Source organism: Lissotriton vulgaris, chromosome 6 (assembly GCF_964263255.1).
Source record: "Lissotriton vulgaris chromosome 6, aLisVul1.2, whole genome shotgun sequence".
Classification (NCBI taxonomy): Eukaryota; Metazoa; Chordata; class Amphibia; order Caudata; family Salamandridae; genus Lissotriton; species Lissotriton vulgaris.
In genome coordinates, this window is record NC_141694.1 from 696580396 (window position 1) to 696594981 (window position 14586).

Below are 14586 nucleotides of genomic sequence, written 5' to 3' on the forward strand. Positions count from 1 at the left end.
TACGGGGAATGACACAATAAAGGAAGGAGGGGTGACGAAATAAGGGAACCCTACCTGTTTAAGGACAGGAGGCCAATCCCCCAAACCCCCCAACATTTTATTATGGGTAGTAGCTTGCATCTACTTCTACTCCACTGGAGTGGTACTAGGTGGGGCCTCATGATGAAGCAAGCCACCTATTGTATGAGTGAGGGGTTCTGTCCTTAAACAGGGAGGGTTCACTTATTTAGTTACCCCTCTTTCCAATGTTTGTGTCTTTCTGCATACACATGCAGATAGTTATTTTGTGGTTTTGAAGTTTTACAAGAAACCAGACGAGAAACATAACAATCAAGAGCATGGGTGCATAAATTAAAAGGGCAATGCCCCATTTGACAGTATTAGCTTCAAACATGGATATTAAAGAGGTGGGTTTTCAATTTTTTGCAAGGAGCATTGGGTCTCCTGTGATCCTTTCTTGAACTGAGTTTCAAAGTTTGTGTGCAAGGCAGAATGCACCATTAAAATGCTTCTCCTTTTTGCTTAGTAACATGTCTCCAGCCAATCTAGTGGCGTTCTTTGTGAAGCATGAATATTGTTAACATATTGGCAGCCTGTTTCTCATTAAAGAAACACACACATATTAAGGAAGAACTGGTTTATAGAAGTGTGCAAAGAGAAATTGAGTTAGGTGGGTTGAAAAATGTCTGCTTGAACCAAAAGTGCAAATAACTGCTAATTTTGGATTTCCTGATACAAGGGGAAAATCCTTTGTACAAACTATACTAATCTACCAATATTTGTGCCTAGAATTGGCAATAAATCTGACGCAAAATACACTTAGTTAACAATATAAAGACATTAGTTGATTTTGCACTCAAAATGTACTTCACAAAAACCTTTCGGCAATGAAACTGCGTACGACAACACCAATGAAAAAATGTGTTGCTTGATGCACGCATGTGGCAAGTGTAAAGACAGGAAGGGGGAATTACCTTTGTTTGTGATATCATTCAACTATTGCACATGCAATATCAGCACTTCTAACACTGCCGAAGAGGCTACAGATGTTATTCCCTTGGAGCTGTGCTTTGTGATCACATCCCTATGCAATGAACTAAGAAATTCATGCTGTACTATGCTGATTACAGGCGGTATCAAGCTCATTTTCATGTTTGCATGCTACAGCTATGGTATAGCACTTATTTAAACCTAAGAAGCTGCAGGGCACTCTATGGATAATATGTTTGAAGTAGCATTTGTAGATGATACTGTACATAGCATATATCATGGAACAATAGGTCACATTTGAAGAAAGGAAGTGCTTACATTAACCTTGCAAGACCTCAAGGCCACAGATATTAAGCTCAATTAACTTGAATATTGTTAACTGTAATCAAAACATGATTCATCTTATTTTACAGATCCCAGATACAACAGGGTATGCATTTCAATTTATATTGTGTTCTGGTTGTCTCCTTCCTAGAAGCATGTATGACCTCTAGAGCTAGATTTTCTTCAGTGATGTTAAAGAATGTGCCAGGTAGTTTTTCAGAAATACAATTTTGAGATTAAAGGTGTAGAGATCTGCCACCTACAACTGAACACCTGAGGGAGGATAAGTAAGATATTCTGCGACAGAAACAGAATGAACAAGCACCGAAATTGATGAGTCCTTGCTTGTGATATGAGAATCCAAGATACATTGCTTCTATCAATTTTCATCTATGCTCTATTCTGGATGATTGATGCGGGAGGAAAGGCATAAGTTGTCTTCACTGAGCAATCTATGTGGAAGACATTCTCTAGTGAGACTTGACATCTTCCTGTTTGGGAGGCCTGCACAGAAAACAAAAGCCCTGATTATGAGTGGATTGAACGAATGGTGAAATTTAATAGACCCAAAAGAATCTGACTACCCAGAGTTCGGAGTCTATCAGATGTGAGAAATTGTACTTATTCAGAGTTTTGGGGGAATAACATGCAGATTTTGCTATTTACGGCACCAAAATCTGCTTGTGGCAGTAAATACAGTACTCATTACTCCTTTAGAATTCCAGCGGGATTGACCTGCCAAAATTCAACAAAAGACTAAGGGGCAGATTTACAATAACTGGCACATCCCTGCATATCTGCAGGGATGCACCAGTTATTGTGCGCCATGCCTTCGCCACCATGGATGCGCCGCATTTACAATGCATAGGGAGAGCTGAGTAACCCAATAAACCCTTTTAGGCTTGGGAAGTTAATATTACAAAGTGAAAGTTTTCTACAAGGTATTTTATTTATAGTCAATAATAGAGTTATTTCTTGACTTGAATCACTGAATTTGTTGTATACGATCAAACTAGAAAGTGTCCATAGAACAACAACAATAAATATGAATTGCGAGTCAGAAGACAAGAAGAAGAAGCACAAGGAAAATCCTATTTATATGAAAATATATTCTATATTTTGTATATCACAAGTTGATTCAAGGGGATACAACAAGTACAATAGCATAGGCAAACAATGTCATGAAGAGATGTATAAATTAATTAAACAAATCAAATCACAACAGACATCAGCTCTAACATTTGAAAAAAGAGCAACTGAAACCAAAAGTTGACAAATGTCACTCTTAAGAACATACATTTCTTGGGAGATGATGTAGAGGTCGACGTTTCGGTCTTTGAAGCAGTAGTCTATAAGACCATCATCAGGACAAATTGATATTGCAGAGGAAGCGTCTTAGGTATCAAGATAGAAGCAGAGCTGCTAGGTTGATATGGATTAAAATAAAATGGCGTGACGGCAAAATCTGTCGGTGTCAACAGAGAAATTTGTACTCTGCAATATCCCAGGTGCGCCATGTTGTAAGTACCCTGCACCATGGCGCATCTTTTGTGCCGCCGATGCGTCACAAAAGTGTACAAGGGGCGCAAGGGGCTAGTAAATCTGCCCCAAGGGACTTTATCACTTCCTCTAATTTCCAGCTGCAGTACATTCCATAAAACTCAGAATTCCAATTTAGGCATAGGTGTTTGCAGAGGGGTCCAGAACCAACGCCTTTAAAGCCATTCTATGGCAGAAATGGGTTTAATTGGGGTATCACTACCTTTTATGAATGAGTTCCCATTTGTATGGACCAAGTTAAAACCTAATAAGCTTGTTGGTGTCTGCGTTTTTAACTCTCTGGACCGATTTAACAAAGGTTATATCAATCATAATGGAATAATCCCACAATCACACTAAAAGATGTTGGAGATGATGAAATTAGGTTCTTCCATGCCGTTGAGGGAGAATATGGCTGTGGTGCTATAAGGACATTTTTAAACCACTTTTTCTTTGTTGATTTATTTTTCCAATCTTCCCTCTCTTGTTACATCCAACCCTTACCCCATGACCTGGTCTTACCATTTGCTAGTTCCTTTGCGCTGAACCTCCTTGACTGGATCAGTTATTGATATAGGAATTTGGCACAAAATTTCGGACACTTATCTGACAAACATCCTATAGCCTACTGACTCCACGATGGGTTACCGTTAGGATGATGTCGTTGGTGCTTTCAACTTCTTTTCTATTGCAGGCTTAGACCACCTGGTGCCTATAAAAAGGGGTCCAGCAAAATGGAATTATCCCTCCGCAGCTTGCTTCCCACTGCACCAACAGGTGAAACAATGCCAATCTGAACACTTAGAACAGAAAGAGGAATATGTATGATTCTGAAGACAAGGCGACCTACAAACCAGCGCTTAGCGGTTTCTGGTAAAAGATCAGGAAGGCTCAAGCTGATGCCTACTCTGAGCAAATGGACAATGCAGATAATTCTGCTAAAGTGATCTTTCGGATAGTAAAGTAACTTCTTACCCCTGATGGGGGAAAACAAAATATAAAGGCTTTGTGTGATAATCTCTCTAATTATTCTTAGGACAAAATGGAGAGTATCTACTCCAATATGATCAAGGTCAAGGACAGTGCAGCATCTACCCTTTGTCCTAATGACCCCCCCACCAAAAAAAAGTGGGAGACAAACTAGCAGTTTTGAAGGAAATCTCTCTTGCCTATTCAGAAGCGAACAGAAGCTAGCTTAGGTTCACCGCTAGACCCCTGCCCACCTAGTATTCTTAAGTGCTATTTCACCCATAAACAATCAGATTAATTCCTCGTTTAATTGTTTTCTGAAATTAGGTACACATCCTTCCACTAGGAAAAAAACTCTAGTGCTCCCACTATTAAAAAAGCTCAACGCAGATCCTCGGTGTTTGAGTAACCTCAGACCCACCTCCTTTTTTCAGTCCTGGGGAAAATGTTGGAGCTGCTGGTATATAAACAGTTTGCCAAACTCATAGATAGGATTCTGCTTTACACCCAATATGTATATCAACAAGGTTTCAGTACTGACATTGCTCTTCTTCAGGTAGCTGACTAAATCAAAACGTACCTAGACTTTGGAAAAAAAGCAGTGGTCATTCTCCTGGATCTCTCAGGTGTTTTTCAATATGGCCTCCTATGAGATCTTATTGGAGCGGTTGATGAGGTAAGGACAGTAGGTACAGACAAGCTCTATTTTTAGTCTTTTCCATCCGAGAGGGAGCAGGCGGTATATATCCCTCCGTTCATATCAAGTTTCAAGGAACTGAGATATAGTGTCCCACAGGGCTCTGCTTTACCTCTGTATTTAACATCAAAATGGCTCCTCTGGCAAAGGAAGTGAAACAATGGGACTTGAATTTAGTCTCCTACATAGATGATACCCAATTGGTGGTGGCATTTTAGCGGATAGGAAACTTGGTTGTGGAACAATTCTGCAGCTGTCTGTTGTCGGTTGCAAATTGGATGTAACGTAGTTGTCTTAAACTTATTAAGACAAATCCAAAGTTCTGATTTTTGGTGACTCCATCTCCTTGGATAACAGAACATTGTGGATTAAAAACCTTGGAGAATCTCAGACTCCTAAATCTGAAGCAAGAATCCTAGATATCAAATTTGATATGGATCTTTCCTTTAAACTACAAGTATGAGAAATTACGTACATATTTTGCGCTTCTCAAGTAGCTAAAAAAGACACTGAAATTTCTACCCGGCCACACTAGGAAAGTTGTTGTGCATGCCTTGTAACCACTAGACTTGATTACACAAATATGCTCTATTTAGGGCCATTGGCAGGGCTTTTAAACAATTTACATTTTGTTCAGAACACTGCTGCTGGCCTGATCCTGAACTGCCCCAATAGGCAATCAACAATCAACTCAGGGTTATCTGAAGCAGTTGCATTGGCTTCCCATTAATCAAAGGATTTCATTTAATGATAGGTTAATCACTTTAGAGCACAGCACAAAAAGAGTAACTATATACTTGCAGAGAAGATTTAAGAAATACCCTCCAAGCAGTGAACTTGACTCTTCCATTCAACGTTGGTTATGTATCCCAAGAGATCGTTAGCAAAGATCTGGTGGCCGTTTTTTCCTACAAATCAGAATTAAAAACTTTTCTTTTTAGGGAGGTCTAACCATATCTGTTTGCCGGCTGCCTGCTGGCTTTTAGGGCCGGGACACTTTTTTTGGAAGCAGGCGCTGCACTTTATAAATGTTTTTTATTTATTGAGGGAGGAAAGAATTTTTGGCAAATTAAAAGTGACTGCAGTTCTTCGCAACTGATGACTGATAAGCAGCCCACTGTATTCATGAGCTCAGAATAAATACATGTGTCTTATTTGTAGTGGTTTCCTCATTTATACCAGATAAAATCTGTGGTAACAGAAAGCTGGGATGAGAGATTCTGTGAAAGTAAACCTGATAGTGCAATACTCTACTGAGTTCACCAAGATGGGGCTACTACATATCTGAGAATAGATGTCTAGTAAATTTCTGAGGAGAGAGGTTTATTATTTTTTGTATCAGATATTAAACCCAGTATTCAGGAAAGTAAAGCTGAAGTTTGAAAATCCTTAATGTAGCAAAGAGCGGTATTGGTACGGAGCTTTACAGATGACATCAAGTTGTACTTGTGTTGATTGCATTCAATTCGAATATCAGAATTTTGAAAAAAAAGCAGTTCAGTTGCTATAGTCAGTAGAACATTTGTAAATATTCTGTTTGAGTTCAGCCCAAAGGGAAGGCATATGTGAGGATAAGGGTGTTCACGTACAGGAAGATGGAGGCACTTCCTAAGACATATGCTTCTTGAATGTCAATGATGCAAATCCATTCTCATTTTTGAATTACCACCAGCATCTGATTTACAACATAGAAGCATTTCAGAATATGAGATTGGATCAAATCATAGAGGTACATAATATACCGAACCTTCGATATCTGTGAGGGACAGTGGCGTAGTAGAAATAAAATCCCCGACCCTCTGGTGTCCAGGAACAAACTCTGTTGATACTAATAGAAGATACATTTGAAGTTCTTTAGGTGTTTCTAGTCAACCCTTGTTAAAATGTGGTAGCAAGCTAGATGAAAGTGCTAGTACGGTTATGGCAAAGCTCTCCTTCCACGCTTTCAGAACGAACTAGTCTCAAGTGATAAGTCTCTACTGATTTTAAAACACTTTGCGCTGCAGCAGATTATTTGACTTTTTGTGTAGAGGAAAGAAGTGACTAGGGCTTGGTGTGAAATGCTCAATTTTTATCAAGAGACACATATTTTGACATGGTATTACATCTGACTCATACTGCCTCAATGGCTTGAAGTATCTGAAAACATGAAAGATGTAAAATAATCATATATACTGCTCTATGGACTTTGTAGCCTTTTGTGCAAGGCACTTTTCGCCCATATCATAAGATCCCAAGCCTCAGTATTGTATCTTACACCAATGAGACTCAACTTATCCTCTCCCTCACTGACATGAACAACACTACCAGGATCAATTTCACATCCTTCATGTCCAACATTGTCACCTGGATGCAGGACAACTGCCTTAGACTCAACACAGACATAACAGAGCTCCTGATTTTCAGTACACCCCCTGGTGGTTACCAGACTTAGTTTTCCCGCACACTCCTACAGACTATGCCAGAAAACTCTGCACCATGCTTCACCACAAATACATGCTGAACAAACAGGCCAATGCTGTGATTGCATCCTGTTGCCTCATCCTCAGAATTCTTCAGAAGATTTTCAGTGTGCACCTCACGCACACAAAATGCATGGCCACCCAGGCTCTCATATCCAGTAGGTTCAACTATGGCAAAGGACTCTACATCAGCATCTCCAACCAGCTCACACAAAGACTCCAGACCATACAAAATACTACCACCAGACTCATCCTAGATGTATCCGGAAGAGCTCACAGCACTCCTATCTCACTGAACTGCACTGACCACCCATCCAGAAAAGTTTCAAATTCAAATTGCTAATCCATGCCTACAAAACCCTCCACAACACTGGACCAGCAAACCTCAATGACCGACTTCAACTGTACCAACCTTTCAGACAGCTACGCTCCACCTCTCTCACAATCGCACAAGTCCACCACACCCTTAGAAGCAAGTTAGGAGGTCACGCCTTCTCCTTCATTGCCACCAAGAACCGGAACAAAGTTCCTGAACATATCATAACTGCTACTCCATTTATCAATCTTTGCAAGAAACTGAAGACCTGGCCTGTTCAATTAGGATCATCGCTGGGCCTACGTTCCTCCTCCAGTGCCCGGATACCCTCACATGTGATAAGTTGTGCCATACAAATCAACATAGCACAATGTAGTGACTGGCACCAATTTGTACTTCCGTATTACTTTACCTACAGAAAGTAAAAAAAGGTCTCATGTAGAGTTTGGCAGGGGGTTTGCAGAGTGCTTAGCTTTTGGCAGAGTACCCTGTCTACCAAATGCTACGTAAGCTCCAATGTCTTCGCTCTACAAGGGCCATGCTCTGATCCATGATTTAATGATAAATAAGAGGCCCTCAGGCAAGCAAGCATGCTAGAACAACAACACCCACAAGTGTCATGGTAAGTACAACTGTGTCAGTGGGTGTTATGCTAATCAGCAGTTGCTGTTTTGACATCTCTTTACCTTCCTTGCTCTAAATGGAAAAGACATCTGGCTATTTCCAGAGGAACATAGCCGAAAAACTCTAGTGCATCCCTGTGCAAGTGTGGTTTGTTGTGCTTTTCGACTCTTTGTGAGTTGCTTGCTTTTGTGTTTAGCTTGCATGTCTCTATCCATGCAGAGCTGTTGATGTTCCTTGTGCACTCCAGTTCAGAATAAAGGTTTAAAACAGACAAACCAGAGTTATAAAGATATTGATCAACTGAGGAAGAGCAAGTATCACAATCAAAACGACACTGTTAAACATGAAGAAAAAAAATAGTACTCTTTTCTATTTCATGATTTAAAGTCACAATAAATCACACTTTTATGTCTGTTTTGCAATCAACATGTTTATTGTCAACTCAGGGTCCTGTGCTTCATTTGAGCAGTTATACATGAAGAAAGAAAAATAGTACTCTTTTCTATTTCATGATGTAAATTCACAATAAATCACACTTTTATGTATGTTTTGCCATCAACATGTTTACTGTCAACTCAGGGTCCTGTGCTTAATTTGAGCCGGTGATTGTCAGCGCACGGTACTGGCACTTAATACACAACGCTGACATTAATGACTGTCCATGACATTGTGCAGTTTGTCTAATTTTGAGAGGAACACAGAAACAAAGTATTTGATGACACAATGTGCAATAAAGTTTAAAAATACCTGCTACACAGGCCATTCTTATAGCTATGGGTGGCTTGTAGTATTCTACATTGTCTCTCTTGTAGGAGTGTGATGGTTATAATTGTGCTGGTACTGGCATTGGCAGTACAAGCAGGGGCAATTGGTGGTGTAAGCTGCAGTGGCATCCTGAGTATTACTGTGCACTTACCATTTTACAAATTAAGCCCTGCCAGTATCCCCAGTAAAAGGATGATTATCATAGTTCCAGGTTGGAAAAAGTATTTGGGAGAGGGAGCATGATCTATTTATGTCACTATATTGCAAACAGTGCCACTGATTCAATGCTTCATAGACAATTTAAACAATATCATGGAATGCAAAATGAGAACAAGAAAGTTGACTTTGACATAAGGAACGGGCAATATCATGAAATACACAATTATATCCCAGAGATAAGGCAAATACCTAAAAAAGTTGTGGTATCTGCATACATAGGTCTAGCCCTATGCCCTCTAGACACAGCTACATGCTTAATTAAGCACAGCAGCAGGTGACAGGATAACAGCACCACTATGTTCATCATGCACACCAGGAGCACTGGCAAAACCTAAAGGTTTGGGGCTAAAGTGCTAACACACGCAGCTCTAGCACATAACAGAGAGACAGTGGAGAGAGCCAGAAGGTAGAAATATAGCTGTAAAGTAGCCCCCCCCATAGAGTAGAGGTGGAAAGATACACCCGTTAAGTCAATAACAATAGGTAAGAGATGAACACCCCCTGAGTCTGAGCAAGGATGCGATTGACAAATCCTCAACTAATACCTGAAAAACGTTGGTAAAAGAAAGCCAATGGTTGAAAGGAGTGACCTAAAGCCCACTGACATTGACTCTGGAGCAGTTGTCTTCTATCTCTGGATCTATTAGATTGGCTGCCCAATGGGCCAGATCCCTCCAAAATTCTGGAGCATGGCTACATCAGCTCCCCTACAGTCTCTGTTGGAGGTTTGTAATGGCTCCTTCACTAATTATAGGGTTCCCATTGAGTGGAAACAGTCACATAATGTTCCTTTGCTGAAGAAACAAAATACTGATCATGCTATTCTTTCAAACTATTGGAAAATACCTATTTTACCTTTTACAAATAAAATTCTAGAGATATAGGTTAACCATCTGCACTCCAGTTTTCGACTGGCCAACAGCACTAAAACTGCCCAGCTGTCGGTCCTGGACAATCTAAGAATGCAAGCCGACAAGGCAACTCCAGCTAACTTACTACATCTCAATTTGCCCGCTGCATCCAATACTGTATTTCATTCAATCCTATTAACCAGACTAGTGGAGGCTGGGATTGTGGGATCAGCACTTAAGTGGCATAAATCCCATCACAAGAAGCATCAAGCTGTGTGCCTCTCTCCATTTGTGTCAGCTTACAAGGCATTAGCATTAAGCCGCGGCACCACGCAGGTTTTTGCCCCTGTTTAAACTCCACATCTGTGCATTGACCTTATTGGTCAGATCCTTCGGTGTCACTTTTACATGAACTATGCTGATGACATCCCGCATGTCATAGGTTTAGATAAAAAAAGGCCATCCTCTATGGATAAATTCCATCCGTGTATAACCTCTGTTAATTCCTGGCTGAGACTTAATGCCTTGAAGATTAACTCTGACAAGACAGAGATACTTTGATTTTCTCATTCCACCCGGTCAGATCTTTTCCCTCTTTTTTCTGGCCTACATCCTGGGCTGACCCTCCATATCCTGTAAAGTCTGTAAAGAATATAGTGTTTTTTATGGAGAAAAATCTGTCCTTGGTAAAATAGGTTAACCATCTTAACTTCACTTTTTTCATTCTCTTAAGGGTGTTCAGAGAAACAATTCCACTTCTCCACTCTCAGTCCTGGCAGATTGACGTTCAATCTACAAATCTTAGTTGCCTTGACTTCTGTAATTTGTGTTATTGTAAGTTTCTAGGAGCTCCATCTAGCTTGCTAATGAAGCTTCAGCGGATCCAAAACACAGCGACTGAATTAGCCCTTGGTTTGCCTATATCCTCCTCCTCTTCCACTGCTCTTGATTTACTGCTTTGGCTTCCAGTGGTTAAAGAGATCTCTTTTAAAACCCTCTGCTTGGTCCACAAGGCTTTCCATCAAAATGAACAAAGTTACCTAAGAAACATATTTCATTTGTATGTCCCCACACCCATCTTCGTTCTCCGGATGCCTTCTTCTCTCTATCCCCAGATTTACCCAAGTGGAGTCCGGAGGCAAATTATGCAACTCACTGCCTTTATCCCAGTGTAGGATGTCTGTATTGGTACAGCTTAGTAAAGTCTTGAAGACTTGGCTATACACATGTTAATACTACTCTGACTTATCCTGGGTCCTTTTGTCTTATGCTGTTATTGTTCTTGCATTCACCGCTGCCTTAGGACAAATGGGTGTAATCTCTTAGCACCAGGACACCTTCCAGTATTTGTGCGCTCAACAAATTCCTAGACATGACATAAGATAACATGACAATATATTAATATTGTTAGCAATAGGCCTGTCTGACAGCTGCGTTATCAACTTCCAGACATAAAATAGTGCCACAAAGGTGACATTGCAAGTCATCATTCTTTTACCCAAGCACGCCGCAAAGTGTAGCCTGCTATCCACCTGCTACTGAGCTTTGGGCCTCATCCAGAGTATGAAATAGTGTATAAATGCAACTACAATATGAAACAGTAGATTGTACGTTCAAAAGACGAGGATCACAAAACTAGGTGTACGCGGGGAGTGAGTAAGAGTGAGCAGGGATATGTGATGCTAAATAACTCACTTCAAAAAGCTGGATACCTACAGAAATTTCAAAAACATGAAGGGAAACATGCCTCATACTTTTCTATGCACCTAACATACATTTACATTGATGAGGCATAAGTTGTGGTGAAAGTGTGGTATGAACCTTAGTCTGTTCTGGAGCTAGAGGAAGTATGCAACGGGGAGTCCCACTCATGGCAAAACTTAACCTTATACAGAAAACTTATTTATGTAAAAAAGTCTATACACAGCACTTTTTTTAGATTTTGTAAAATAGGTGTATGTTGCAAATGTGCATGAATACTATGTAAATATTTTTAGACAGTGAGAAATGCTGGAGTCTCAGCTGAAACACGTTGTCTTTGAGGTAGACTGGCACTTTGCAGTCCTTAATTTGTGGACGAGTGAGTGCTGGTGTCTAATTCTCTACTCAGAAGAATATGGCTAGTGTTATTAAATGTTGGCATGCCAAATGTGAAGTCTTGAATCCACCACATGCCTCTTTAATCCACTACGAGACATACCCTGCCCTTTTATGTCTCTCTTGAGGTTTCCTGCTTTCAACCTTTGTGTGAGAAATTGGGTTGCTGGTTAAGAAGGGGCGGTGGGGGGGGGGGGGGGGGCGTTAGCCCTTTTCAAGCAACAGGCCAAATCCTTGTCAGGGTGAACCACAAAAAGTCACTAAATTAAACCTGTGCTTAATACTCTGGTAGCTTTGCGCAAAAGCAGTAAGGCTTAACTAAGAGGTAATATTTTACATATAAATGCAGCACTCAGACAGCAATAACGTGAAAACACAACACAAGAAAAATTCCACACCAATTTAGAAAAACAGAGTACATTTTAATGAATTATGTGACACCCAAAATGTCAAAAACCTAATTAGTAGAATTGGTGTTATAAATGTTTAAACAACGGATATAGAATTGAGCGAGACCAGGGCAAAATTGAAAGATATGGCGAACGCAATGCAGTGCGATTTGGAGACAAAAAGTAGCCTATGTACACTTTCGGACCTTGAAGGCATTCTGAAGAAAAATAACTGAGAAGGCAAAACCCAGCGGAGCAAGACAGATGGCAGTGTCTGAGAGGGGGCATCATCAGCTGGGAGCTGCAGGACAAAGTTGTGGTAAAGATTTCTAAGTTCAGACTTAGCCTCTTTTATGGAAATCAAAAATCCTCAGCGAGACAAAGCTACAGGCTGTAACCGACAAGGGTTCCATGAAGTCAGAAGATACCCCTTCTGCTAGGAACTGATGAACAGGATGTTTGCTACTGCAGAGAAGAGCATAGCAGGAGCAACTGCAATGTCAGGCTGACCGACGATGCACCTTGGGCAGATCCGCAACCAGGTTGGCCCAGGTCTCCTCTTGGTTCTCAAAGCACTTTTTGGCTGAACTTTTGCCCAAGTTTTGTATTTAGTCTATCTGGTTACCACTTGGAGGGTCTGGACTCACTCAGCTGCGAGTCCAGATGTGGGTTCAAGAGAGTTGAAGCCTTTTCTGTCCCGGAAGCTTGGATCAGGAGGCCAGCCAATTCGCCCTTGGAGTCATTCTGGAAGTTCTGGGTTCATGCAGAAAAGCAGCAGGGCAGTCTTCTAAGGGACCAAGGCAGGCTTCAGGCAGCAGAGAAGTCCTCTTGATGCAGCAGGGTTGTCCACTGTAGGCCACTGACAGCAGGGCAGTCCTCAGTGAATCCTCTACAGGTTTTGAAGTGGATCTGAGTGTCTACCATTATTTATACGTGGTGTCAACTTTGTAATTGAAGAAACGTTTGGAGTTTCCCCCACAGAAGTGTCTTGAATTTCCTGTCTGTTACATCTGAGAGCATTAGGTTCGTCTTCCCTTCAAATGCTTTACTTGCTTGCCTCCAATGTTACTTCTGCTGGCCACAGGACTCTGCACACTTTACCACTGCTGAACAGTGCTTAAGTGGTTAAGCTCACTCCCCTTAATATGGTTTGATTGTCATACCCAGAATAGGCATGTTTAATTTATCTATAAGTCCCTGTAAATTAAATGTTAATAGTGGGCCTGCAGCACTGATTGTGCCAACTACATAAGTAGCCCACTAAACATGCTTTCAAGTCTGACATTGCAGAGCATGTGTGTGTAGTTTTAAACTGCCATACCGATATGGCAAGTTAAACCTCTTGCCAGGTTCAAACCTATTCTTTAATGCATATAAGTCGACTCTAGGGTAGGCCGTGGACAGCCCAGAGGGCAGGGTTAAATGTATTTAAAAAACAGGGCATGGTTTTCGAAGTCTTACATGTTCTAGTAGTAAGAAACTCTTAAATTCCTTTTTCATTACTGCAAGGCCTTTATCTACTGTAGGTTAACATTGGAATTACCTTATTACATTTTATAAGTGTAATTTCCAAATTGGAAGATATGACTAGATCATGTTTGGTGTTCCTGGAATCCGAAATTTAAAATCCTAATTTATGGGGAAATCAGATTTTAAATAACAATTCTGAAAATGCCATTTTTAGAAAGTTGGGATTTGGTGTCTGCAGCCTGTCTCTGGTCACATGAGTGGGTGTAGTTGGCAGTTGGGATTTGTGTATTTCACCAAGACAGCCACACACAATGGGAGCTTAGGTGTAACTGAGTGGGCTATCCTGACAGGATGGGAGGGAGAAGCTGGACCCAGCCTTACTTACACCTGAATAGGCTGTGCCCTGTCCCCACACAAAGGGCTCCTTAACCCCCTTTAGTTAGTCTGGAACCATGGCTGACAGTGCAGGACATCTGTTCACTTCTAAGGCTTGTCTTCAAAGTTTCCAAGACTTCAAAGGCACTACTGCATATAGTTACTGGACCTCAGACACCACCACTTGAGTACACTTCGGGACCTGTGGATACTCTGCTAGGAGGAAGGATTTCTGTGCTGCTGAAAGACTGCCACTCTGCTGGACTGCTGTTCTGGAAGAACTGTTGTTCTGCCGCGCTACAGTGCTTAACTGCTGCCTGCTGCCCTCCTTGCCTGTGTGAGAAGGGCTTCATCTGCATTTCTTGAACCCAGAGTGACTCCGAGGGCTAGTTGGCTGGCCTGCTGAACTGAAGCCTCAAGGACCTAGGGAGGACTCATCTGATTTCCGACCCAGGTCCACATCAACAGTAGCTCAATGACGGCGTCTGCATCGCAGCCT

General features: G+C 41.2%; 1 protein-coding gene across 1 annotated transcript in view; it reads right to left on the reverse strand.

Annotated features, from left to right (window-relative positions):
- LOC147707857 (uncharacterized) overlaps nucleotides 1–14586 on the reverse strand; it is a 910329-nt gene that overhangs the window by 161929 nt on the left and 733814 nt on the right. The gene's annotated exons all lie outside the window — the stretch shown is intronic.